General features: G+C 37.9%; 1 long non-coding RNA gene across 1 annotated transcript; it reads right to left on the minus strand.

Moving 5' to 3' along the window:
• Window positions 1-12,873: 12,873 nt before the first annotated feature.
• On the minus strand, window positions 12,874-26,884 carry Gm30770. Its single transcript, XR_381054.1, has 3 exons — window positions 26,809-26,884; window positions 25,813-26,038; window positions 12,874-12,915 (listed from the first exon to the last, which is right to left on the minus strand). It is a non-coding gene; the product is annotated as a predicted gene, 30770 (long non-coding RNA).
• Between the last annotated feature and the right edge of the window lie 466 nt (window positions 26,885-27,350).

Raw genomic sequence — 27,350 nt, forward strand, 5'->3', positions numbered from 1 at the left:
TCACCAACTTTCTCCCAGGTTCCACAATCTAGTGTTTCTTCTTCCTTGAACCATGGGCAACAGCTATCTATCTTACCTAAAAAATTTTTTACTAATTGTACTTCAAGCCTTACTCCTCTGGCCTGAAACAACTCCTGAAAACTATGGGCAATCGCCTGATCCATGACTTTAAACCCTTTCTTCTTCCACCTAAGCAGCTTCCTAAAAAGCTGCGGCTAACCTGCCTGTTTCCGTTTCTAGTTCCGATTAACACGCTGCTGAACCAAGCAGAACCAGCGTTGGGTTAGCACTGATTCAAGCTTAATTCGTATCCTACCGCATCCTCAGCAACACTTTACAAAACTGAAATTTTAAGCTAGCGCTAGCATGTGTACCTGTCCATTGCTCCGATGTCCGATACGAAGATCCTTTCCTGTGGAGCTCCACCGCAGCGTTCCTCTTAGCACCTCTCTGCCATTCTTCAGGTCCCAGTTCTGGCGCCAAAATGTTGCAGCCGCCAGCAGCTCGCAACATGAACGGTTCGACTGAGAAGGCTACTCGAGCTGTAAGAGAGGAATCTAGACGGGGCAAAAGAAGAAACGGAGCTAAGACAAATTCATTCTGATCAAAGCTCAAATTTTATTGTTGGGACACTAGTTATGAAGGAAGGGGGAGGGGACCCGATTCCCGCCGAATAATCTCGGGTCCAGTAGAAAGGTGCACGTGTGTGGCTCCTCAGGTTCCAGCAGTGGGCGTGGCAGAACGAATGAGCAGGAAGCTCCACCCCGAGAATGCAGGTTTCAGGCTGGGGGAGGGGAGACTACATTCCTGTCCATTCTTCTAAGCTCCAATAAAACTTTATGAGATTGATGAATCACTTAAAATATTTCCAGAGCAAAACCTCTTTAGTGACATCAGAAGTGAGGCATAGAAACTTAATGTGTGATTGTCTAGGACAAAGAAACCAGTGATGTCCAATGTAAGGAAGTGGAGGATCCATCTTTGTACAAGATAATCTGGAACAGGTCAATGCACCTTCTGCAAGATGAGTTGTAGAAAATTGTCAGTTAAAGTCTCTAATATGATGTCACATCATTCAGACTGCCATCTAAACAAGCTCAAACTCTGTTCTTTATAAAATCTGTTAAATTCCCTTCACAAGCTTAAGGTGACAAATTGTTGATTGTGTAGCACCATACTGTTTCTGCAGCCTGTTCATAGTCAAATCTGTCTTAATCTTTGTAGCAGAATATATGATCTGCTGCCAGCTTTCTGTATAATAAAAAGTATGAACTTGCTCTTATTTGCATGGAAATTATTTAAGTAGAAGCCATGAGTCCTGTGGACACCATGTCACCTTCTGGCCATTAATAGATTTGTCATATAGACTAGAGTTAACATTGCGTCTTGACCTTTTGGCTAAAATCAAGTGTCGACTAGAGGTCACATGCAACTCTGAATATGGATGGTTCTACAAAATTTAAATGGTTATGGTTTGGATGTGAATCTTGTTCCATAAGGCTTTCATGATGAATGTTTGGTTCTTGGCTAGTGGCTAATTATAAGGCAGCAGAAATTGGAGAATTGGAGAGTAGCTGGAGGATGTAGACTTATAAATATTATCTGGTTTTTGTCCGCTGATTCACTCTTTGCTTCCTATTTGGAATGTCTTGAAGTTAGTTGATACTGACTTCAACGATATAATGATGTTCTCCCAAACCCAGAGGACCATATCACAGTAGACTATACCCTAAGATTGTTTTGCCAAAATAAATCCTTTCTTCTTCTTCTTTTAGGAAATCCCCTACTTGTTTCATTACAGTGGCAGTAAAACTAATACATAAGTAGAGCTAGAGTCTGTCATTTATTTTAAAATAGCATAGTATTAAAATATGTGACACAACAATATTAAATAAGGCATTCTCAAAAGTCAGCGTGCTATAGAATAGTATCTTAACCACAGACAGTGTAGAATGGAGATGATCTGAGAAGATGATGCAGAGAGCTATTCTATTTCAGAAACGTCAGTATCTGACAAACTTCTGAAGTCCCAGCTTGGCTCTTAGTGAGGTCTAATCATGTTCCTGATTGCTTTCTAATACCTCTGAGATTGAGCCTCCAGGGCTGCTGGCAGCTACCTTGTGCTAAGTTGCTTGTGTGATGGTTAAGATACTTGAGCTCTGGGCTCACAGAGCATGGGTTCATGGTCAGTCCCACACAATACCTGCTGGCTGAGATCCTCTGCTTATATTTCCTACAGGAAAAGCTTGTCTTTCTTTCTCTCTCTTTCTTTCTCTCTTTCTTTCTTTCTCTTTCATTTCTTTCTTTTTCTTTCTTTCTTTCTTTCTCTCTCTCTTTTCTTCCTCTTTCTCTCTCTCCCTCCGTCCTTACTTCCCTCCCTCCTTCCTTCCCCTCCCCTCCCCCTCCCCTTCCTTCCTTCCTTTCTTCCTTCCTTTCTTCCTTCCTTCCTTCCTTCCTTCCTTCCTTCCTTCCTTCCTTCCTTCCTTCCCTCCTTTCTTCCTTCCTTCCTTTCTTTAATTTTATTCATTGAGAACTTTCTATCTCTCTTTGCTGTCCTGCCATTGTTTTTCTTTTCAGAAAGTTAGCTTTTCTATCTGAAAGAATTATATCAGTGAGTTCTGGTCATAGATTACATATAACCAAATCATATAGATGCCAGTGTCAAGATTCATGGAAAAACTCTAATCAAGAGCTGCTATTTCCTTTATTGATAAAGATGCATGATGAATTCCTTCTCAGAAAATAACTATATTTGATTAAAATATATAATCTAAGAAAGCTTGATTTGGGAAAAAGTACTTTAGAAGTGAATGGATCCCTGAAAATTTAGGACAACTTATTTCATCTCTCAGAAGTCAGTGAGAAAATATTTGGAGATGAACCGAGGCATCTTTAGTGTCTGATTAAGTGAGGAACAAGGGTCTTCTCACATGAACAGTGCTTCATAACTGTGACTCGTGCTGTCTGGTAATGAAGCAGAAAGACTTGGGTTCAATGGCAGTCTGGGTTGCTGTGACATTACAGGCTGAATTGTGGCTTTTTAGAGATCAGAAATAGCATCTAGGAAGGACTTGCTTCAGTCCCAACATGAAAATCCCTGAAAAAGCAACAACAAAAATATAGTAAAGGTACACTGCCAAAAAAGAAAGAAAAAAAGTCAGAAGTCACATACACAGAGTTTCTCTAATTCCTAGAGAAAACTTAGTCACTTTCTTTTTTAGAATAGACAATGTTACTTTAACTGTTTTTCTATGTAAAATTATATAAATTCAGTCTATATCAGTGATTTAATCAGTGAAATATGCATTCATATCTTTTAGTATTAATAGCATTAGTAGCTAATTTTATTAATCTCATGTATATAAAATTATATAACCCAGATAAGTGTGTAATATCAAAGGATTTTTCTCCATCAAAAATTTTAAAAATTAAAATACTTTTTCCCTAAATTACTATATCATAGATATGATGCACTTTAAATTCAATAATATTGTGACCTTCACCAACTGCCTCAGATAGCATTTGTATAACAGATTATTCTCTCATCACAAATGCTGATCATCTATGTATTTTGCTTTGTGTATGGCATGAAAACTCATAGTGGAAGATTGTGTTTGCTTCAAGATCTTAAATAGTTTGTTGTGGATTGATTAAGTTCTATGGATATACGTTGAGGTGTTTTGTTTTTTTTGTTTTTTTATGTTTTTTAGACACAGAAGAGAATTATTTTAAACCAATGGTTGACAGTTCCTTTGTTAGACAGGCCGTTTCTCTACATCCTTGCCTCTCTATCTGTTTGTCTTCCAGTTTAGAATTAGTGTTTGTCCTTTGGCATAGATGCAATGCTCGAAAATCTGTGAGAACCACAGTTCTAAATTCTAGTAGAGGACAGAAAAACATCTAAAATGCACTTGCAACAATTGAAAAATCATCTTTACCTCTATATTTTCTAGAATTATTATCTTGGGAAAATTAAAGTAAATTTTAGGACATTTCTTCTTGTGTGTGTTTTCATGATTTGTATATAAGGTATTGATATTTGAAGAACTATGTTTTATAATAAGAAATACTGCATACTATTGATATTATACCATTAAATCATACTTAAATATAAATTATATACATTGAAAACTATATATTGTGTGTATGGTACAATTAATTATATATATAATATATATATTACAAAAATATAGAAGATAATCTATGGCTTTCCTCAGATAATAATATTTACTGAAAAAATTAACAATGTGATAAGTGTAGTTATAGTTTAGCCTGTTAAATTTTGGCATTTTCTTATATTGGGAAATTATTAATTTAATCTATAAAGATGATTGGTTTGTTTTGGGTTTTAAGTGTATTAAGTAATGCTATTGCTAGGAACAAAGTTGTCTTGGTGTCATGTTTACTACTTTGAAATATTTATAAAACTTTGATACTTTCTGTGTGGAAAGTTTATCTTGATATTTGATAATCTCTGCAAAAGTTTCAGATTGTCCCCTGGAGAATGTTATTCACATCTAGTGAGAAAAGACAAATATATTACTAACTATCCAACAATATATAGTAACTGTATCAGAATTTTTCAGCAAAATGGTATTTACCATTGTTGTGAAACCTTGATCTAAAGTGAATGCCTACAGGCTAAATTTTTTTCAGGTTGTAAAATATAAATAGGGTGGTTTGAGCCTTGTGGGGAAAAAAAAGAAGTTTTCCTAATAGAGTTTTTATGTTTTCATCAGTCTTTCATAAGATTTAAAATCTCTGTCATCTAAAATGTTATGTTTTTATTCTTTTACAATTTTTATGGCTCTAAACCAGTATTTGAGTGGGTTTTGTTCATGTATTGTAATAAAAACAAGTTATGCAGAATGCCTGTTCACTTCTGTTTAAATTCGATTTTTTGAGTCTTAATTTTCAGTGACTATATGTATCTTAGATAATAATTTTTTCTGATTTATAGGGGCACACCTCTGAGCTGTACATTACACCTTTCGTTTTTATTGTGTTTTTGGTGTTCTTGTTTGTTTGTTTGCTTACTTGCTTGCTTCTGCTTGGGGTAAAACTAGGGATTGAAACTATGGCCTCTTAGTACATAATAAGCAGAATTCAGTCATATTAATAGCAGTAATCTATTCTAAAATGGATTTCTTCTGGACCTTGCATACTGGAGCATTTTAATCCAAGACAGATCCATCTCAAGAAGATCACCTGCAAGTGTTTAGCTTCTTGTTGGCTCCTGACAAATAACTCTTCTAATAAACTCCTCAGTCTGCAGTGATCCATATCATTGCCTTTCGAACCACTATACTTCATATCCAAAGCCTAATATTATCCTCTGCTACACTGGCAAAATTTTAATGAATAGTAGTACTTAATTTTATGGAATTAAATTTACTACCCCCAAACGAGAAACTGACTCTTTGAAATTAGACTGTACTTAAACCTGTAGTAACTTTTTGTAAATTTGTGCCTATTTTGAGTGGTGCCTTCCCTGGGTTGGTAGCCTTGAAGTCTATAAGAAAATAGGCTGAGAAAATCACTAGGAGCAATCCATTAAGCAGCATCCATCCATCGCCTTTTTGTCTGCCCTGGCCTCTAAGTTCCTTCCCTTTTGGAGTTCCCATCCTGACTTCCTTCAGTGGCAAACTAAAATATGGAATTAAACGCCTTTTCTTCCCAACTTGCTTTTGGCCATGGTGTTTTATAATAGCAATGGGAAATCTAAGACAGATTAGAACAAATATAGCAACCCACAGACATATAATATATAAAGAATAAGAGATCATGCCATACTTAGCACCAAATGGGACACCTCAATAAAATCCCTCCACTCAGGGATTAAGAAATCCTGCAGAAGAAGAGCAGAAAGAGTCTAAAAATCAGAGTAGATGGAAGATTCCAGGATAAAAATAGCCTCTACATCAACAAAATGACACCCATATGAACTCACAGAAACTGAAGCTACATGCACAAGGATTCCATGACTTTGTACAAAATGGAGTCTTAGTGCCCAATGAAGCAGTGGACACATGCCTTCTCCCTAACCTAGAAGCTATCTCCAAATTATAATTGCCTAAAATGAAAATTTAACCTTCAAGAGTCTCACCTGGGAAACAAACTCCTCTTCTGGGTAGGCTGCATGCCCAGAAGTAGATGGCCAACAAAAAAGGAACTCTGTGACATCCTTAGCAGCATCTTTGAATGTTCCCTGTTTCATAATTCTATGTCAGGGCTTCTTTTTATCAGTTTTATTTATCTTTCTCTCTTTCTTTTTAACCTACAGATCCTTTGACTTTCAGTTTATTGTTTTTATGAAATACCTGAATATGAAATCATGGGTCATGACATATATATCTGTTACCTTCTTTTTGCTTTTTTCCTATTCCAATTTTTAACATATTATAAATATATTATATTTCATTTTATAATAATTTACCTAAACATGTTTAAATTATTTTTTCTTTTGTATGCATGTGTGTGTGAACATTCTTAAGACAGTGTTTTCCAAGTATACATGGCTATAGACCCTTTGACACAGAGATCTACCTGCCTCTGTCACCAGAATGCTTAGATTAAAGGTATATGTCACCACTTGGCTGTCTGTTTAATGAGAGACAGAAAGAGGGTGGATCTGGTTGGGACTGGATGTGGGAAGGAACTGGGAGATTTAGAGAGAAGAGAAATCAAAATCTATATATATATGATATGAGAAAAAGCTTTTTATATAAATGGATTGAAAAGAATGCAGCTTAGAAACATATTTGGCATTTCCACAAATATTTTCTATAATTTAGTTCTGATTTAACTCACTTTCCATGATAAAATCTAATTGTTCCAAATATTGAGTTTATAGCTGTAGTTAATTAGGTCATGTTACTTTACTGAAACTGGTTTCCCAGTCACACAGACTCCTTAGGAGCCCAGGAAGTTTACCTACTCAAGGATCTGCCATACTTCAGGATCCCAGAGAAGCATGAGTTGGGCACTTGTCTCAGCTGTATAATGGGTACACCTTAACAAACTTTACCCCTGATCCTAATACTCCCACATTTCTTCACTAACATTTACTCCTCTTACTGCAACTGAGACATCAGGGACAGCTTTGCTGTAGGAAGTGCCAATGCAGTGGCCTACTGATAAACCACATGGCATGACCCCCATCTTTTGAGGCCTATAATGGCTCCCACACTGCCTTGTGGATGCTCCTCAGAGTCTCCATCATTCTAATGACTATCTGTTCATGGCACTAATAACTAATAATTCTCTGACTTGAAAGGTTAATCTGTTTAGTGTCTGCTAAAACCCACATCAGAAAACTTAATGAGGTTTTCACAGCTCTTGTTTTCAACATCCATATTATTTTATTGTTCTTTAATGTCTACTACTATGTTAGAATAGCTTGTTTATTGTTTACATATCATGTTTATCTACTGGTATTTGTCTAGCCACATGATTCTTGTCATTACATAAAGCATTTTCCATCCTTATCCTTCTCTAGCAGAATCAATGGCTGGCTTAAGCTTTTCAGGCCAAAATTAAAAAGAATGTGATGGTGTCTATTCTTTTAAAGAATATTTAGTGACCTTTTTTTCACTGAAATGATATTGAGTAGATTGATTTTGGGAAACTTTACCTTTAAAACATTTAATATTCTTGTGTGTTTAATTTTCCTTTTTACTAAACATCTAAACTATGTTTTCTATAAAATTTGTACTTTGAATTCTCTCTTTCCTTGAATGTATGTGTGTACTTCTGTCTCTATGTCTATGTCTCTCTGTCTTTATCTGTCTGTCTGTCTTTCTCTTTCCCTCTATCTTTCTCTCTCTCTCTCTCTCTCTCTCTCTCTCTCTCTCTCTCTCTGTTGCTCACTTGATCACTCACTAGTTAGTGTGTGTGTGTTGTGTGTGTGTGTGTGTGTGTGTGTGTGTGTGTGTGTGTGATCATCTCTGTGTGTCTTCTCTCAGCACTCTCTACTTTATTGCTTAAGTCATGTTCTTCACTGAACTTAGCGCTTGCTGGTACCTGAAGAGTAACTGAGAAGCAATTTCCAGAAATCTTATCTTCATCTCTACAGCACTGGGACTACAGCTTACCCTTAATTTCTACAGAAATGTTAGATATCGAAATGGTGATCTTCACAGTTGCATGGAAAGGACTAAACCATGTTAGCCATGACTCCAGCTTCTTACATTTATTTATATTTTAAAAATATCTAGTTGTTAATATAAACTTCTTTGTGTAAACACATATTTTGTTATTTTGTGCTTGTTTTGACTGCATAAAATTAAATTTCCTGATGTGTAGCAAGTTTAAAATTAAATTACTACATTCTTAAGTGATATGTGGCTCAGGTCCTTTTAATAGACATATGTAATAGATCAAGAAATTTGCATTGCCTCCAATTTTTAATTTTTAAAAGACTTGTAACTCATTAGAGAAACAAATATTTGTCTACCTATGAGTTTTTGTGTGTACATATATATATATATATATATATATATATAATATAATATACATACATACATACAAACACACAGATCATATACATATACACATACACATACACATACACATACACATACACATACACATACACATATACATATACATATACATACATTTTAGGGGGCGGGGCAGGTTAAAGGAATTAGTTCATTCAATTGTAGAGTTGAAATTCCAAAATCTGCATCCACAAATATTTTTTCCTTCATTGAAATTTTGAGTATTTCATTCATTTTGATTCAGTTAAATGCAATTTAATTTGTTGAGTACAAGTAGAACTAGGAGACAAAACTGATAGGATATATAGATCCAGGAAAGTGTTAACATTGGAGCCCAAGTTCACAAGTAGTTTCTAGGCAGAATTGTCTTTTCCTTAGAGACACTAGTCTTCTATTCTTCAACTGAGTAAATCAGATCCACCTCTTTGATAGGTACTTTATGCAAAATTTATTGATTCAAAAGTTAATCTCATTTTAAAGAACCGTTTTCATGATAGTATATAGGATGTTTGGCCAAACATCTACATGTGATGACCTAGCTAAATTGACATACAAAATCAACAAGCACAACCAGATTGACATAAACGGAAAAGAAAAATAAAACATAGAGATTTGTTTGTTTAGTAGCTGGGTAAGTACAAGAAAAAGAAAAGAGGTGATCTGGTTCTTTCCATAGGAGCTATTTATGTATAGGGATAGTGGCTCAGGGTTCTGATGAGGTGTCAGGATTAGACACAGAAATTGGCCTCCCAAACACCAGGGATACATTAAACTTGAAACTATGAGGTGAATGGTATTTCTGAAGAGCACCTTATTTGTGGGAGAACAAAAGTCTCCCTTTACTAGGAGTGGCCATAGGAGACCATTTTGCCCTTAGAAAGCAGGGTTCCTCAAGCAAAGCTCTGGAGCTGGCTTCTTTTAAGAGGTAAAAGAAGGAGTTAGTTGAGCGTGTTATTTCTTCAATTCATACATCAGTCCATTATAATGGTCACTGAATTCTGCTCTGATCTTGCTGGGAGAGCTGAGGAATGGGAAGACAGTCTCTCTAGTTAGGAGTATTCATGAACAGTCAAGGGGACTGATAAGAATGGAGCCAACAGGGGAAGACAGAAAGAAACATCAAATGATGGGAAGAGGCACAGAGCTACAGCTTACGTGGCCCTTCCTGTCTGAGATGACTGATCCAAAAGCAGTGATGGGCACTCCAGGTGAGGAAGGGTCAGACAATGAAGATTTGAGGGAGGGGTCTAGAGTGGGGAATAAAGAGTGACCCTGATCTTTGAGACTAGGTCTTTAATGCTTTGGTAAGAGCCATTTCATAGGTTGAGGTGTGATTCCAATGCCAGGAAGGGTGGAGTCTGCTGGAGGGAGCAGTGTTGGGGATGAGGAGGAGTAGGAAGGCCATGAGGGGGTAAGGTACAGGAAGCACCATGGCAGACACTAAACACTGAGAGGGACCTGGTATGCATTGCCTCCAATTTTAATACATTTCTCCACCTATCAGTGATTAGCAAACCCAGGACATCAATCCTGCTCTTTGATTTTGATAAAATTTTCTGTTCCTTCTTTTTATTTGTTACCACCTTCACTGATCCTGTCACTAAGATGTTAGAAGTCCTTTGCCTGTTCAAATCCTGCCCATGACTCTCTATTGTATTCTAGGTAAATAACAAGCACCAAATGCTCTGAGAGGGTGCAGGTGCATGGACCTGGTACTTTGGATTGTTGCCTCCTCTATTTTTCCTTAGTTCTTGCATCTATAATTAGTTATTCTTCCTAGCAATAGCTACTGGCTCAATTTGGGTAGAATTATGTAGGTCATTTGTTTCCATTTGGCACAATTTTTTCCACATTCTTCTTTCCCTTCCTTCCATCATTCCTATTTTGTGCAGAAATTTGTTTAGTTCAGGGAGTTATTTCTTCAATTCACACATAAGTTCATGATCATATTCACTGGGTTCTACTCTGAATTTTGTTGCTAATGCTGTTGGGTTTAGTAACTTACCTAATTCAATTACTACCTTCCAAAATTCAATTGATATATCTTTATTATTTTTTTGTAGAGATAACATCCTATGCACTATGGTGAGTATTTAATTTTCTGTGTCCTCAGCATCATGAGGATGCACCCCAGATACTCTTTGAATTATAACAACTAAATTGAGTGATTAATTAATAATAACTTTTTGTGAAGGCATGGAAACAACTATTGCACTGATCCTGATAACTGTTTTGTTTGTTGATTAACAACTTTCACATTTTTCTTTTCTTTGTTTAATTTTATTTTACTATCTGGAAAACACAGATTTCAAATTGTTTAAGAGAAATCACACCTATAATGTTTAGATCTTCTAAGGAATACTTTAGTATTTACCCAATGGGAATACATGCTATACATTGTATGGAGAAGGTTGTTACCACTTAAACAATCCTTTTTTCTCCTTGTTTGTGGTATTGATATGAGGAATATAAAGTGTTCACTAATGAATACTTTATGTTTGAAAATGGTTAGTGTGATAATGGAGATAAATGTTTTCTGATCTTTAAAATTAATTTATTTATTCACTTCCCACCCCTTTTGTTCTCTAGTTCTTCCCAGTACCAACATTACAAATCCCTTGTCCCATTAGCTCCTTCTCCTCAAAGATGGGGAAGCCCCCACTGGGTACCTTCCCACCATGGGACATTTAGTCACAGTAGGACTAATTACATCCTCTCACACTGATGCCCACCCATTCAGTCTAGTTAGAGGAAGGGGATCCAGATACAGGCAACAGAGTTAAAAACAACCTCTACTCCAATTGTTAGAGAACACCATGAAGATCAAGCTGCACATCTGCTTCAAATGTGTAGGAGGCCTATGTCAAGCTCCTGTGTACTCTTGTATGTCCAGTCTCTGTGAATCTTTATGACCCCAGGTTAGTTGATTCTGTAGGTTATTTTGTAGTATCCTTGAAACCACCAGTTTGTTCATTTCTATCCTTCACTCTTTGACAAGACTCCCCAGGTTCCTCCTGATGTGTGGGAATGGGTCTCTGCATCTATTTCCATCTGCTGCTAGAAGAATCCTCTTAGGAAACAATCAAATTAGGCTCCTGTTTGCAAGCATAGCGGAGTGTCATTAATAATGTTGCCTCTCTTACATGGAATGTGTCTCAAGTTGGGTCATTGTTTGGCTGGGTCTTAATCTCTCTAACACCTTTATCCCTGTGCATCTTGTAGGTTGGACAAATTTGGGTTGAAGGTCTTGTTAATGGGTAGATATCCTGCTCCTTCCACTGGAAGTCTGACCTGGCTACAAGAGGTAACCACTTCAGTTTTCATATCCATTGTTGTTAGGAGGATCACCCTCATATACTTTCCAGACTCCCCATCCCATTTCTCAAATACTCCAAAAGATGCACCAAACTGATTTCTGTTATCACTTCTAAACCTCTGCCACACCCACTTTTCCCACATCGGATCCCCATTTCCTTTCTCACCCCCTCTCCTTCCCACATCTAGCCTTCTATTCACCTCTCATGACTATTTTGTTTTCCCTTCTCAGTGAGAGTCACACTTCACATTTCATCCTTTGAGCCCTCCTTATTTAGTTGTTGGTGTTTTGTTTTTTTGGTCTTTTGGTTTTTTGGTGGTGGTGGTGTTTTTTGTTTTTTTTCATTGTTTTTTTTTTTTTTTTTTTTTTTGGTTTTGGTTTTGGAGTCTTTTCTTTTGATCTGTGCACTGTAGATTGGTTATTCTGTGATTTATGGCTAATATCCACTTATGAGTAAACACCATCTCTTGATTTCTGGAATTGTGTTATCTCACTTGGGAAAATATTTTCTAGTCCCATTCATTTGCCTGCAGATCTCATGATGTCATTGTTCTAAATAGCTGAACATTGTTCCATTGTGTAGATATAGAGATATTTTCTTTATCCATTCTTTGGTTGATTGACATCTAGGTTGTTTCCAGTTTTTGACTATTGCCAATAAGGTTTCTGTGAACACAGTTGAGCCTCTGTTCTTGTGATACTGTGGAACATCTTTTGAGTATATGCCCAGGAACATTATATCTTGGTTTTCAGGTATAACTATTTCAAAATTTTTGAGAAACTGTCAGATTGATTTTTTTTACAATGGAACCAATAAAAGTTCTAATAAGCAACAATAATTTGAAGATTTAACTGATGTTCTAAGTTTGACAAGGGCTTTGCAGTTTTCTCTTCTATGTAAGTACTTAGTAAGTCATAGTGCAAATGACTTGAAGAGTTTCATTCAGTGGATGGTTATCGGGTGGAAAGAGAAGGATAAAAATGTGCACTCTGCATCTAGTCAGACAGATCCTTGATCCCTGCATTTCAAATAAGAGGTGACTCGTCACCTAATATCTGACGTTCAACCTCAGAGTTCTGTCAGAAGAAATGTGTAATCTGCAAAGAAATGAAAAAACTAAATATAAGTTATTTAGTCACCAAGCATTGAGAGGTTAGAAACAACCCCAAATGGTCAGGAATGAAAACTGTATCAATTAAAACTAATGGAAAAGAGAAAAACACACCAAAAGATGCTGATAAAGTAAATATTTTTTTCTGTGCTTGTAACTACAAATAACTGAGAAATAGTTTTGAAATTGTTAAAAAGAAAGGCGATAAAGAAAGAAAGGAAGAAAAAGGGTTTGCATTCCCACCAGCAGTGAAGGAACATTCCCCTTGACCCATATCCTCACTGGCATGTGATATCACTTGAGGCTTTTTTGGTCTTAGCAATTCTGACTGGTGAATGATGGAATTGCAGGTTTGTTTTGATTGGGTCCCTGATGACCAAGAATGCTGAATATTTCTTTAAGTGCTCTTTGGCCATTCACAGTTCCTTTGTTGAGAGTTTTCTGTTTATCTCTGTGCCCCACTTTTACAATTGGGATACTTGGTTCATTAATGTCTAATTTCTTGAGTTCTTTATATATTTTGCTTATTAATCCTAAGTTGGATGTAGAGTTGCTGAAGATCTATTTCCATTCTGTAGGCTAAAGTTTTGTCCTATTCATGGTATGCTTAACCTTGGAAATGCTTTTTATAGTTTCACGAGTCCCAATTATTAATTGTTGAAAATATTGCCTAAGCTATTGGTGGTCTGTATAAGAATTTTTGTCCTGTGCTAACAAGTTCAAGGCAGTTCCTCACTTTCTCTTCTATTAGATTTTTGACTTTGATATCTAAACATTGTATAGATATACATTTATACAGGTTGTCAAATCAGAAATGACTTTGACAATTTCTTTATTTTACTTTTTACATTTATACTTGTAAGAACTGATACTCGTGGTTTGTTTCAGTCCTAGAATATGAGTAGATTTTCTGAGATATTCTATGGTGTATGTGAAATGGCGGTTTGCTTGAGTATTTGATAGAATTAATGGAGTCTTTGTGAGCATAATATTCCCTATGAAGAAAGTTTGATTTTAAAGTCAGTAATTTTCCTGGATATTTTAGTATAACATTAATGCCCCTTCTTGGGTTTCTTGTTTTTTTTAAAATGCAAAACTGTAAACTAAATATTTTTCTCAAAGTCTTTGAACCTATGACGACAGTGTGGTTCACAGAATCTTATTGTCACTGTAATACCTGCATTGTCATTGTATTTCTCATGTGATTTCTACTTCACATTTTTCTTCCTATTCTTCTTTATCTCCTTTCTTTTTAACAATTTCAAAATGTTTCTCAGTTTTATGTAGTTAGAAAAATAAAAAAGAATATTTACTTTGTCAACATCTTCTGGTGTGTTTTCCTCCTTTTCATTAGTTTTAATTGATACAATTTTCATTCTTTTACCTTTTGGGCTTGTTTCAAGTCTTTCAATGCTTGGTGACTAAATAATTTATACTTAATTTTTCATTTCTATTATTATCAGTGTTTGCAGATTACATATTTCTTCTGGCAGAACTCTGAGCTTGAACATCAAATGTTAGGTAATGAGCAACCTCTGACTGGAAGTGCGAGAATAATGGATCTGTCTGACTAGATGCAGATTGTACATTTTTATCCTCCTGTTTCTACACAGTCACCATCCACAGAATGAAAATATTCATCAAATCATTTTGTACTATAACTTTCTGAGTACTCACATACAACAGAAAACTGAAAAACTATTGTCAAACTTACAACATTAATTAAATCTTCAAATTATTGTTACTTGTTGGTACTTCTATTAGTTCCTTTTCTCAGCAATAGTAATATCAATGTCTTTCAAAAAAATTCAGTGATACTTACTTTGGATTCATTATCAAGTTATTATTTAGCTTGAAATACAGTAATTGGTATCAATGTAAATAGGAAGTTACTTTTTGCTTTTATCTTTTTTCTCCTAAAACCTTTTACTGAATTGTTTGTGAATGATGTTGACTGTTGATTATTGATTACTTCAATTAAAACACATTAAACAGCAAATACTTGCAAAAACTCCTATTTGGAAACGAGATGAAAATTGATTATGGAGATGTCATAAGGAAATGTTTCACTGTTTTTCTATGTGATACATTAACAGCATAGTAGAATATTCTAGACTTAGTGACCTGAACAAAATAAAAAATAATGTAGTTTTATAAATTGTTGAACCCAAGTGTTCTTATTATGTCATAAAATGGATACTGTGTATTTATTATTCAGAAGAGAAATCTCATCTTTTTATAATTAAAAGCTGGAACCTCAATGTAATTTACAAGAACCACAGATTAAACACCCAACCTTAAAAACTCAATTAAAGCATTTAAGTAGATTGGGTTATCTAATTGAAAAGGGAAAAAAAGGTTCAAGTGATTTATGGTTTACTCCAAATTGTTCTACACCTCTCCTAACAGCTGCTTGCACTGCAGTGGTCATTGCATACATAAAATGGAAAGACAATTGGAACTATGAATGAATAATGTCTGTCTCAAGATTGATATCTTAAATGAGATGTAGAAACATGGTGTTCTATAAATCAAAATTATTCAACTGGTCCTATTTTAAAAACATTGAGCTCAACTCAATTACTTAAATCTAATGCTCAGAAAGCTTTGACTTGAGACACAGAGTTTCAATCTTTAGTAAGATGGCATCTCTTTAGCAAACAGACAAAGAAACAAACAAAAAACAAACAAAACCAACGCACAACAGACAAAACACTTTGAAGATCTGATTTTCAGCAGCAAACTCAAAATGGGAACTTAATATCAGATGCATGAACATTGTTCTTTCTTTGTTGTTAAGACTTAAAGCTTGTATTATTTTATGACTTGGGGCTTTGATATATTTATTTTTAACCAAGAAATTGTTACTTGAAAAGATATACGGATCCTGGATTACATAGTGGTTTTGAAGACTTATAGTCAGACCTTGCTATTAAAAAAACAAACAAACAGACTAACAAATATATAAAACAGTGCATGTTGCAAATACTATGTTCTTCATTTCTGAGACTTCAGAATATCATTTAATGTAGAGCCTCAAAAAGTATGAATGAGGAGAGTGGCACCATAATTGTCAAATTTAGTGAATTGTGTATCTACCTCACATTTTAATAGATGTATTTATACATTTATAGAGGGGAGTGTATTGTGCAGCTAAGTATGATGCAGTTGCTGTTTTTCCTGCTTTTATTTCAGAGAAATCCAAAAGATTCTTACTTCTTCAGTGATACAAGGAACCTAATGAGATTAAAGAGCTTCAAAGAAGTGAAAATTAAAATAAAATGGGTATTTTTCCAAAACATCATGTATGAAGTTTACACTTAAGTGAACCATTTTCCTCTGAATACCCAAAAGTTTTACAAGGGTCTTAAATAATAAAGTCTGTAATTAGTTGACTTATCAGAAGGTACCATAAAATTTACCTTGGATTTGGTCTTCTTCTGTAGGCTTAGATTTTTTTAAACCTACTTTTAATAAAGGCTTGAAGAAGTTTTAACATACCTTCTAGCCCACTGTCCACCAGAAGTAGTGGGAAAGAAAGGGTAATAGAGCAGAGGACAATGTGCACCTGTTTACACATAGTTCTTTGGAGCAAATCCAATCTGCACTGTCAGGATACCAACAGTTTAGTTCACATGAATTGTCAGCAGCAGCTTGATCCACTCAACAGACACAATTAACAAATCATCAAAAGCAGTTTGATCCACAAGAAACTGTGTCTGTTAAAGCAGCCAGAAGTTCTTTAGAAGAATTTCTTTCTATGAAGTCATGAAAAACAATGACCAGCAAAGTGTGGCAAGGCAAATCAATACCACAAATCATCCTCAGAAATGACCAGCATTATCAAAGCCCAGTGATGATCAGCAAAGAATTACAATTTGAATGGATACTGTACAGGGTTGTCCACTGTCTGTTGTGTTATATTTATAGGATTTCCAAACATCACACATTCTCTCAACTGTCTGCTCTATCAAAATATCACATTCCCCCTTTCCATGAAGCTTTCACAAAAACACCACATGTCTTTTCCCATGGGTCTACTTCAGCAAAAACATCCTCTCATAAGAAAGTTTTCAGAAAAGCATCACATGGCACAAGTCTCCAAGGAAACCAGAAATTTATAATTTTTTCTTGTTTTCTTTTTCTTGCTCTTTTTCTTCTTGTTCTCCCTCTTGTTCTTTTTCTCCTCCTCCTTTTGGTGTTTCTTCTGCTTTCTACTCCTCCTTTCTCATTCTCTCTCCCTTTTCTTCTCTTCTCTTCTCTTCTCTTCTCTTCTCTTCTCTTCTCTTCTCTTCTCTTCTCTTCTCCTCTCCTCTCCTCTCTTCTCTTCTCCTCTCCTGTCTTCTCCTCTCTCTCTCTCTCTCTCTCTCTCTATATATATATATATATATATATATATATGTGTGTGTGTGTGTGTGTGTGTGTATGCATGCATGTTCAGTTATGTGTCTGCATGCATGCATGTGCATGTACAAGACATTGATGAATGCTGGTTGTATTCTTAGGTTGTTCTTTACCTTTCTCTCTTGAGCTAGTGACTAATACTATACCTAGGGTGAACTAATTTGTCAAAATTATCTAGCTATTGAGCTCTGAGGATCCTCTTGTCTTCATCTGCCAACTATAGGGTTGTAGACATACACTGCCACACCAATCACCTTAAGAGTTGTTGACCTGAATGGTCTTCACAGTTATGTGGCAAGCACATTAATGGATAAGCCATATTCTCAGGTCTCTGATTTTCTTTCTAAAAGTGAGATCAAAGAAGTACAGATTTTAGTAAAAACTGCTACTAGGAAAAACCAATAGTGAGACAGCCGGCCACCTTCCTGGTGAGAGCACGGGGGTCTGCCCGGCCTGAGAGGTTTGTGGCACAGGCGCCGGCGGGAGCCTTCTTGGCTCCGGGACTCCGCGGAGGGCAGGCTGCACGGGTGACCGTGTGGAATACAGAGTGCCAGCCGTTTCTGGGACGGGCGAGAGTCGCAGAGCTTCTGGGCGGCGCCATCTTCAGCTCCAGACAGCCGGCCACCTTCCTGGTGAGAGCACGGGGGTCTGCCCGGCCTGAGAGGTTCGTGGCACAGGCGCCGGCGGGAGCCTTCTTGGCTCCCGGACTCCGCGGAGGGCAGGCTGCACGGGTGACCGTGTGGAATACAGAGTGCCAGCCGTTGCTGGGACAGGCGAGAGTCGCAGAGCTTCTGGGCGGCGCCATCTTCAGCTCCAGATAGCCGGCCACCTTCCTGGTGAGAGCACGGGGGTCTGCCAGGCCTGAGAGGTTTGTGGCACAGGCGCCGGCGGGAGCCTTCTTGGCTCCGGGACTCCGCGGAGGGCAGGCTGCACGGGTGACCGTGTGGAATACAGAGTGCCAGCCGTTTCTGGGATGGGCGAGAGTCGCAGAGCTTCTGGGCGGCGCCATCTTCAGCTCCAGACAGCCGGCCACCTTCCTGGTGAGAGCACGGGGGTCTGCCCGGCCTGAGAGGTTCGTGGCACAGGCGCCGGCGGGAGCCTTCTTGGCTCCGGGACTCCGCGGAGGGCAGGCTGCACGGGTGACCTTGTGGAATACAGAGTGCCAGCCGTTGCTGGGACGGGCGAGAGTCGCAGAGCTTCTGGGTGGCGCCATCTTCAGCTCCAGACAACAAGCCACCTTCCCGGCAAGAGCCACAGAGCTTCTGAGGCAGCCCCATCCTCAGCTCCAGACGGCCGGCCTCCTTCCAGACAAGAGCCACAGAGCTTCTCAGGCGGCGACATCTTCGACTCCAGACAACTGGCCACCTTCCTGGCCAAAGCAACACAGCTTCTGGGAAAGATCCTGTTTTGGGCCTTCACCTTCAGCCAGGAGGAGGTCCAAACACCAGGTAACGGTACACCTTCCCCGAAAGAGGAGAGCTTGCCTGCAGAGACTGCTCTGACCACTGAAACTCAGAGAAGAGAGCTTGTCTCCCACGCCTGCTGATAGAGGGTAACAAAATCAACAGAGGAACAATCTCTTAACAAAGACAACTATAACAACTAACTCCAGAGATTGCCAGATGGCGAAAGGTAAACGTAAGAATCCTACTAACAGAAGCCAGGACCACTCACCATCATCAGAACCCAGAACGCCCACTTCGCCCAATCCAGGACACCCTAACACACCTGAAAAGGTAGACCTGGATTTAAAAGCATATCTCATGATGATGGTAGAGGACATAAAGAAAGAATTCAATAACTCACTTAAAGATATACAGGAGAACACTGCTAAAGAGTTACAAGTCCTTAAAGAAAAACAGGAAAACACTGCTAAAGAGTTACAAGTCCTTAAAGAAAAACAGGAAAACACAACCAAACAGGTAGAAGTCCTTATAGAAAAACAGGAAAACACATCCAAACAGGTGATGGAAATGAACAAAACCATACTAGACCTAAAAAGGGAAGTAGACACAATAAAGAAAACCCAAAGTGAGGCGACTCTGGAGATAGAAACCCTAGGAAAGAAATCTGGAACCATAGATGCCAGCATCAGCAACAGAATACAAGAGATGGAAGAGAGAATCTCAGGTGCAGAAGACTCCATAGAGAACATCGGCACAACAATCAAAGAAAATGGAAAATGCAAAAAGATCCTAACTCAAAACATCCAGGAAATCCAGGACACAATGAGAAGACCAAACCTACGGATAATAGGAGTGGATGAGAATGAAGATTTTCAACTCAAAGGACCAGCAAACATCTTCAACAAAATTATTGAAGAAAACTTCCCAAATCTAAAGAAAGAGATGATCATGAACATACAAGAAGCCTACAGAACTCCAAATAGACTGGACCAGAAAAGAAATTCCTCCCGACACATAATAATCAGAACACCAAATGCACTAAATAAAGATAGAATACTAAAAGCAGTAAGGGAAAAAGGTCAAGTAACATATAAAGGCAAGCCTATCAGAATTACACCAGATTTTTCACCAGAGACTATGAAAGCCAGAAGAGCCTGGACAGATGTTATACAGACACTAAGAGAACACAAATGCCAGCCCAGGCTACTATACCCGGCCAAACTCTCAATTACCATAGATGGAGAAACCAAAGTATTCCACGACAAAACTAAATTCACCCATTATCTCTCCATGAATCCAGCCCTTCAAAGGATAATAACAGAAAAAAACCAATACAAGGACGGGAACCACGCCCTAGAAAAAACAAGAAGATAATCCCTCAACAAACCTAAAAGAAGACAGCCACAAGAACAGAATGCCAACTTTAACAACAAAAATAACAGGAAGCAACAATTACCTTTCCTTAATATCTCTTAATATCAATGGACTCAATTCCCCAATAAAAAGACATAGACTAACAGACTGGCTACACAAACAGGACCCAACATTCTGCTGCTTACAGGAAACCCATCTCAGGGAAAAAGATAGACACTACCTCAGAGTGAAAGGCTGGAAAACAATTTTCCAAGCAAATGGTCTGAAGAAACAGGCTGGAGTAGCCATTCTAATATCGGATAAAATCGACTTCCAACCCAAAGTTATCAAAAAAGACAAGAAGGGACACTTCATACTCATCAGAGGTAAAATCCTCCAAGAGGAACTCTCAATTCTGAATATCTACGCTCCAAATGCAAGGGCAGCCACATTCATTAAAGACACTTTAGTAAAGCTCAAAGCACACATTGCACCTCACACAATAATAGTGGGAGACCTCAACACACCACTTTCATCAATGGACAGATCGTGGAAACAGAAAGTAAACAGGGACACAGTGAAACTAACAGAAGTTATGAAACAAATGGACCTGACAGATATCTACAGAATATTTAATCCTAAAACAAAAGGATATGCCTTCTTCTCAGCACCTCACGGGACCTTCTCCAAAATTGACCATATAATTGGTCACAAAATAGGCCTCAACAGATACAAAAATATTGAAATTGTCCCATGTATCCTATCAGACCACCATGGCCTAAGACTGATCTTCAATAACAACATTAAGAATGGAAAGCCAACATTCACGTGGAAACTGAACAACACTCTTCTCAATGATACCTTGGTCAAGGAAGGAATAAAGAAAGAAATTAAAGACTTTTTAGAGTTTAATGAAAATGAAGCCACAACGTACCCAAACCTTTGGGACACAATGAAAGCATTTCTAAGAGGGAAACTCATAGCTCTGAGTACCTCCAAGAAGAAACGGGAGAGAGCACATACTAGCAGCTTGACAACACATCTAAAAGCTCTAGAAAAAAAGGAAGCAAATTCACCCAAGAGGAGTAGACGGCAGGAAATAATCAAACTCAGGGGTGAAATTAACAAGTGGAAACAAGAAGAACTATTCAAAGAATTAACCAAACGAGGAGTTGGTTCTTTGAGAAAATCAACAAGATAGATAAGCCCTTAGCTAGACTCACTAGAGGGCAAAGGGACAAAATCCTAATCAACAAAATCAGAAATGAAAAGGGAGACATAACAACAGATCCTGAAGAAATCCAAAACACCATCAGATCCTTCTACAAAAGCTTATACTCAACAAAACTGGAAAACCTGGACGAAATGGACAAATTTCTGGACAGATACCAGGTACCAAAGTTGAATCAGGATCAAGTTGACCTTCTAAACAGTCCCATATCCCCTAAAGAAATAGAAGCAGTTATTAATAGTCTCCCAGCCAAAAAAAGCCCAGGCCCAGATGGGTTTAGTGCAGAGTTCTATCAGACCTTCAAAGAAGATCTAATTCCAGTTCTGCACAAACTATTTCACAAGATAGAAGTAGAAGGTACTCTACCCAACTCATTTTATGAAGCCACTATTACTCTGATACCTAAACCACAGAAAGATCCAACAAAGATAGAGAACTTCAGACCAATTACTCTTATGAATATCGATGCAAAAATCCTTAATAAAATTCTCGCTAAATGAATCCAAGAACACATTAAAGAAATCATCCATCCTGACCAAGTAGGTTTTATTCCAGGGATGCAGGGATGGTTTAATATACGAAAATCCATCAATGTAATCCATTATATAAACAAACTCAAAGACAAAAACCACATGATCATCTCGTTAGATGCAGAAAAAGCATTTGACAAGATCCAACACCCATTCATGATAAAAGTTTTGGAAAGATCAGGAATTCAAGGCCCATACCTAAACATAATAAAAGCAATCTATAGCAAACCAGTAGCCAACATCAAAGTAAATGGAGAGAAGCTGGAAGCAATCCCACTAAAATCAGGGACTAGACAAGGTTGCCCACTTTCTCCCTACCTTTTCAACATAGTACTTGAAATATTAGCCACAGCAATTCGACAACAAAAGGAGATCAAGGGGATACAAATTGGAAAAGAGGAAGTCAAAATATCACTTTTTGCAGATGATATGATAGTATATATAAGTGACCCTAAAAATTCCACCAGAGAACTCCTAAACCTGATAAACAGCTTTGGTGAAGTAGCTGGATATAAAATTAACTCAAACAAGTCAATGGCCTTTCTCTACACAAAGAATAAACAGGCTGAGAAAGAAATTAGGGAAACAACACCCTTCTCAATAGTCACAAATAATATAAAATATCTCGGCGTGACTCTAACTAAGGAAGTAAAAGATCTGTATGATAAAAACTTCAAGTCTCTGAAGAAAGAAATTAAAGAAGATCTCAGAAGATGGAAAGATCTCCCATGCTCATGGATTGGCAGGATCAACATTGTAAAAATGGCTATCTTGCCAAAAGCAATCTACAGATTCAATGCAATCCCCATCAAAATTCCAACTCAATTCTTCAACGAATTAGAAGGAGCAATTTGCAAATTCATCTGGAATAACAAAAAACCTAGGATAGCAAAAACTCTTCTCAAGGATAAAAGAACCTCTGGTGGAATCACCATGCCTGACCTAAAGCTTTACTACAGGGCAATTGTGATAAAAACTGCATGGTACTGGTATAGAGACAGACAAGTAGACCAATGGAATAGAATTGAAGACCCAGAAATGAACCCACACACCTATGGTCACTTGATCTTCGACAAGGGAGCTAAAACCATCCAGTGGAAGAAAGACAGCATTTTCAACAATTGGTGCTGGCACAACTGGTTGTTATCATGTAGAAGAATGCGAATCGATCCATACTTATCTCCTTGTACTAAGGTCAAATCTAAGTGGATCAAGGAACTTCACATAAAACCAGAGACACTGAAACTTATAGAGGAGAAAGTGGGGAAAAGCCTTGAAGATATGGGTACAGGGGAAAAATTCCTGAACAGAACAGCAATGGCTTGCTCTGTAAGATCGAGAATTGACAAATGGGACCTAATGAAACTCCAAAGTTTCTGCAAGGCAAAAGACACCATCAATAAGACAAAAAGACCACCAACAGATTGGGAAAGGATCTTTACCTATCCTAAATCAGATAGGGGACTAATATCCAACATATATAAAGAACTCAAGAAGGTGGACTTCAGAAAATCAAATAACCCCATTAAAAAATGGGGCTCAGAACTGAACAAAGAATTCTCACCTGAGGAATACCGAATGGCAGAGAAGCACCTGAAAAAACGCTCAACATCCTTAATCATCAGGGAAATGCAAATCAAAACAACCCTGAGATTCCACCTCACACCAGTCAGAATGGCTAAGATCAAAAATTCAGGTGACAGCAGATGCTGGCGTGGATGTGGAGAAAGAGGAACACTCGTCCATTGTTGGTGGGATTGCAGGCTTGTACAACCACTATGGAAATCAGTCTGGCGGTTCCTCAGAAAACTGGATATAGTACTACCGGAGGATCCAGCAATAACTCTCCTGGGCATATATCCAGAAGATGCCCCAACTGGTAAGAAGGACACATGCTCCACTATGTTCATAGCAGCCTTATTTATAATAGCCAGAAGCTGGAAGGAACGCAGATGCCCCTCAACAGAGGAATGGATACAGAAAATGTGGTACATCTACACAATGGAGTACTACTCAGCTATTAAAAAGAATGAATTTATGAAATTCCTAGCCAAATGGATGGACCTGGAGGGCATCATCCTGAGTGAGGTAACACATTCACAAAGGAACTCACACAATATGTACTCACTGATAAGTGGATATTAGCCCAAAACCTAAGATACCCAAGATATAAGATACAATTTCCTAAACACATGAAACTCAAGAAAAATGAAGACTGAAGTGTGAACACTATGCCCCTCCTTAGAAGTGGGAACAAAACACCCTTGGAAGGAGTTACAGAGACAAAGTTTGGAGCTGAGATAAAAGGATGGACCATGTAGACACTAGCATATCCGGGGATCCATCCCATAATCAGCTTCCCAATGCTGACACCATTGCATACACTAGCAAGATTATGCTGAAAGGACCCTGATATAGCTGTCTCTTGTCAGAGTATGCCTGGGCCTAGCAAACATAGAAGTGGATGCTCACAGTCGGCTATTGGATGGATCACATGGCCCCCAATGAAGGAGCTAGAGAAAGTACCAAAGAAGCTAAAGGGATCTGCAACCCTATAGGTGGAACAACATTATGAACTAACCAGTACCCCGGAGCTCTTGACTCTAGCTGCATATGCATCAAAAGATGGCCTAGTCGGCCATCACTCGAAAGAGAGGCCCATTGGACACGCAAACTTTATATGCCCCAGTACAGGGGAACGCCAGGGCCATAAAAGGGGAGTGGGTGGGTAGGGGAGAGGGGGTGGGTGGCTATGGGGGACTTTTGGTATAGCATTGCAAATGTAAATGAGCGAAATACCTAATAAAAAATGGAAAAAAAAAACCAATAGTGCTTGCTATAATTACAATCTTAGTATTGTTTTATAACTGCCAGCCAAAATCATCACTGGACTTCTGTGATTGATTTGGTTAAAGACTAGTCCCGTATTGTACCTAACATTTGCTTCCTGTACAAGACCATTCAACTCTATACTCCAATAACCATGGACACCTTTCTCTTCACAATGCTCATTTCACTCTTTGTCCTTTACCTTCCATAACAATTATCTAACTTTGAAATTCCATAATGTTGTCTTTAGACTGTTTAAGTGTATGTATGGACCTGGGTACTGATGGATTTTATGTGATTTTATGTGATTATGCTCTGTGGATTACAGAAGGCGGTTCTGAGTGCTTTAGAAATAGTGTTGTTGCTCAATGTGGGTTCCTGTAATGCACCTCATTTCTTCTGCAAGAGCAGAATGAAGTCTTAAACTCTTGCACCTTCACACCAGCTTTCATAATACTCTTTAAGCACTTTGAACACATTAGATTTTCTATGTTCCCAGACTGCACAACCTAAAGCACAGTGGAGGGACAGCTGTCAGGTGTGAACTTCCCACTCGGTAGTTGGAGCTTAACTCTATCACAAACTATCTGCCATATACCCTATCTGCCTCCTCAATCTTATTATAATGTCTTCACTGAAGACTTGTTGTCTTCTAGTGACAGTTTTCCTGAACAATCCTCTGAACTGCTTTAAATTTCACCTAAATATCATTCAGCAGGATTGGTTGTTGAGATCTTTAAGATCCTAGTCAAAAACCAACATCTTTAAGTCAATAAAGGATTGCACAAAAACCCATATTGCTAAGTATGTATGTAAACCTGTGGCTACTCATTTTAGAAAATCAAAACTGTCTTTTCTATAATTTAACAAAAACTAAATTTAGATACTTAGTTTCATCTGTGACTGAATTATATTTTTTATTTCTGCAACAAACTGTGAGCTGAAGTATAAAACTGAATAAACTTTGATGTCCCATATAGGTCTTAGCTTTCTAGACTCATCTAGTATCTCCATTATTATAAGACAAAAAAAAAAATTCTCAGAGTATGTATGTAAGTGTGGAGACAGAGCTAGAGTAAAGAAGAAAATGCTCTGACATTTATAATGCTATAATTGGCAACATCGCCTACCTTAAACTAGATGGAATGCACATTCGAATTGAACATCTAGTAATCAGAGGAGGCAACAGGGGTCTGAGTAGAACATGACCTCTGCATTGTGGTATTTGTTCTGCTTGGAAAGCATCAGACATCTCTATATCCTGCCAGACTGCTGAGCTTCTCATCCTTATCTGCTTGTGAGATGTAGCATATGTTCACCGTTCCAAAGGCTGAGCCACTGGCATCACATTAAGTCCTGCAAAAGAAAATTTCAAATTTCAAATTAAAAAAAATCTATATATCCTCAGTTGACCCTAGGAAAATAAGAAATGAAACTAAGTTATAAATGGAAATTCAATATAGTTGCCGTTTAGTAGGAAAGGTGCAAGGAGTTATCAGAAATTTAATGGCAAGGTGTTTGACCAACTGGATTAAGATAATTTTCATGGTTCCTACATTAGGAGCAGAAAGAGGATGACCTCTTTTACCAAGCAGATATGTTTTTGTTTTTGTTTTTTGTTTTTGTTTTTTTAATGACACCCTACCTTTCCTGAATCATGAGGCAATGGTTTTAACCTGTTCTCATGAGTGTGATCAACAGACTCATCAGGAGTGACAGAGAAGGGTATATCTTAGTTAGGGTTTCTATTGCTGTTAAGAGAAACAATGGACATGGTAACTCTTATGAGAAAATATTTAATTGGGGCTGGCTTATAGTTCAGTAGTTTAGTCCATTTTCATTACGGCTCAAAGAATGGCATCATGTAGGCAAACATGCTGCTCAAGGGGTAGCTGAGTATTCTACATCCAGATTGGAAAACAATGGGAAAGAGAATGAGAGCCTGGGCTTGCCTTTAGCATCTGAAACCTCAAAGCCCACCCCCAGTAACACACTTCCTCTAATTGGACCTCACCTACTTCAACAACGCCTCTTAGTAACGCCACTCCCTGGCGACCAAGCACACAAACATATGAGTCTATGGGGGCCATTCCTATTCAACCCACCACAGAATGGAAAGTTCAAACCTTTTCTCACTGATGGATACTGGGATATAAATTCCAACAATGGAACCCTTCCAGGAAGAAATGCTTCATAATTTTATCCATATGTGTCAGCCATCCACAATAATCTGATGTTAGAAAAAGGGAGATAAAGAATTATTTTCCTAGGACAATTTTGATTTTTGTTTATGAGCTGCAAAATCTCTCCAGTAAACTTCAGACATTTCTACAAGGACAGCAACGTGTTCCAAACATGAGATGCAAATGACTCAGGGGTATAAAAAGAGCTTTCATATTAAACAAAGAAGCTCAGGTGTGGGCAAACAAGGAACTAGATGGCTACTGATATCCAGGGCTGTGCTACCTGGCATTAGTGTGTGTCTTTAGAATAAATAAGTGTGGGGAGCCGCCCTCACATTTGCCATTATAAGATGGCGCTGACAGCTGTGTTCTAAGTGGTAAACATAATCTGCACACGTGCAGGGGCAGTTTTCCCGCCATGTGTTCTGCCTTTCTCGTGATGACAACTGAGCCGATGGGCTGCAGCCAATCAGGGAGTGACACGT

The sequence above is a fragment of the Mus musculus genome, chromosome 11 (genome assembly GCF_000001635.26).
Source record: "Mus musculus strain C57BL/6J chromosome 11, GRCm38.p6 C57BL/6J".
NCBI lineage: Eukaryota > Metazoa > Chordata > Mammalia > Rodentia > Muridae > Mus > Mus musculus.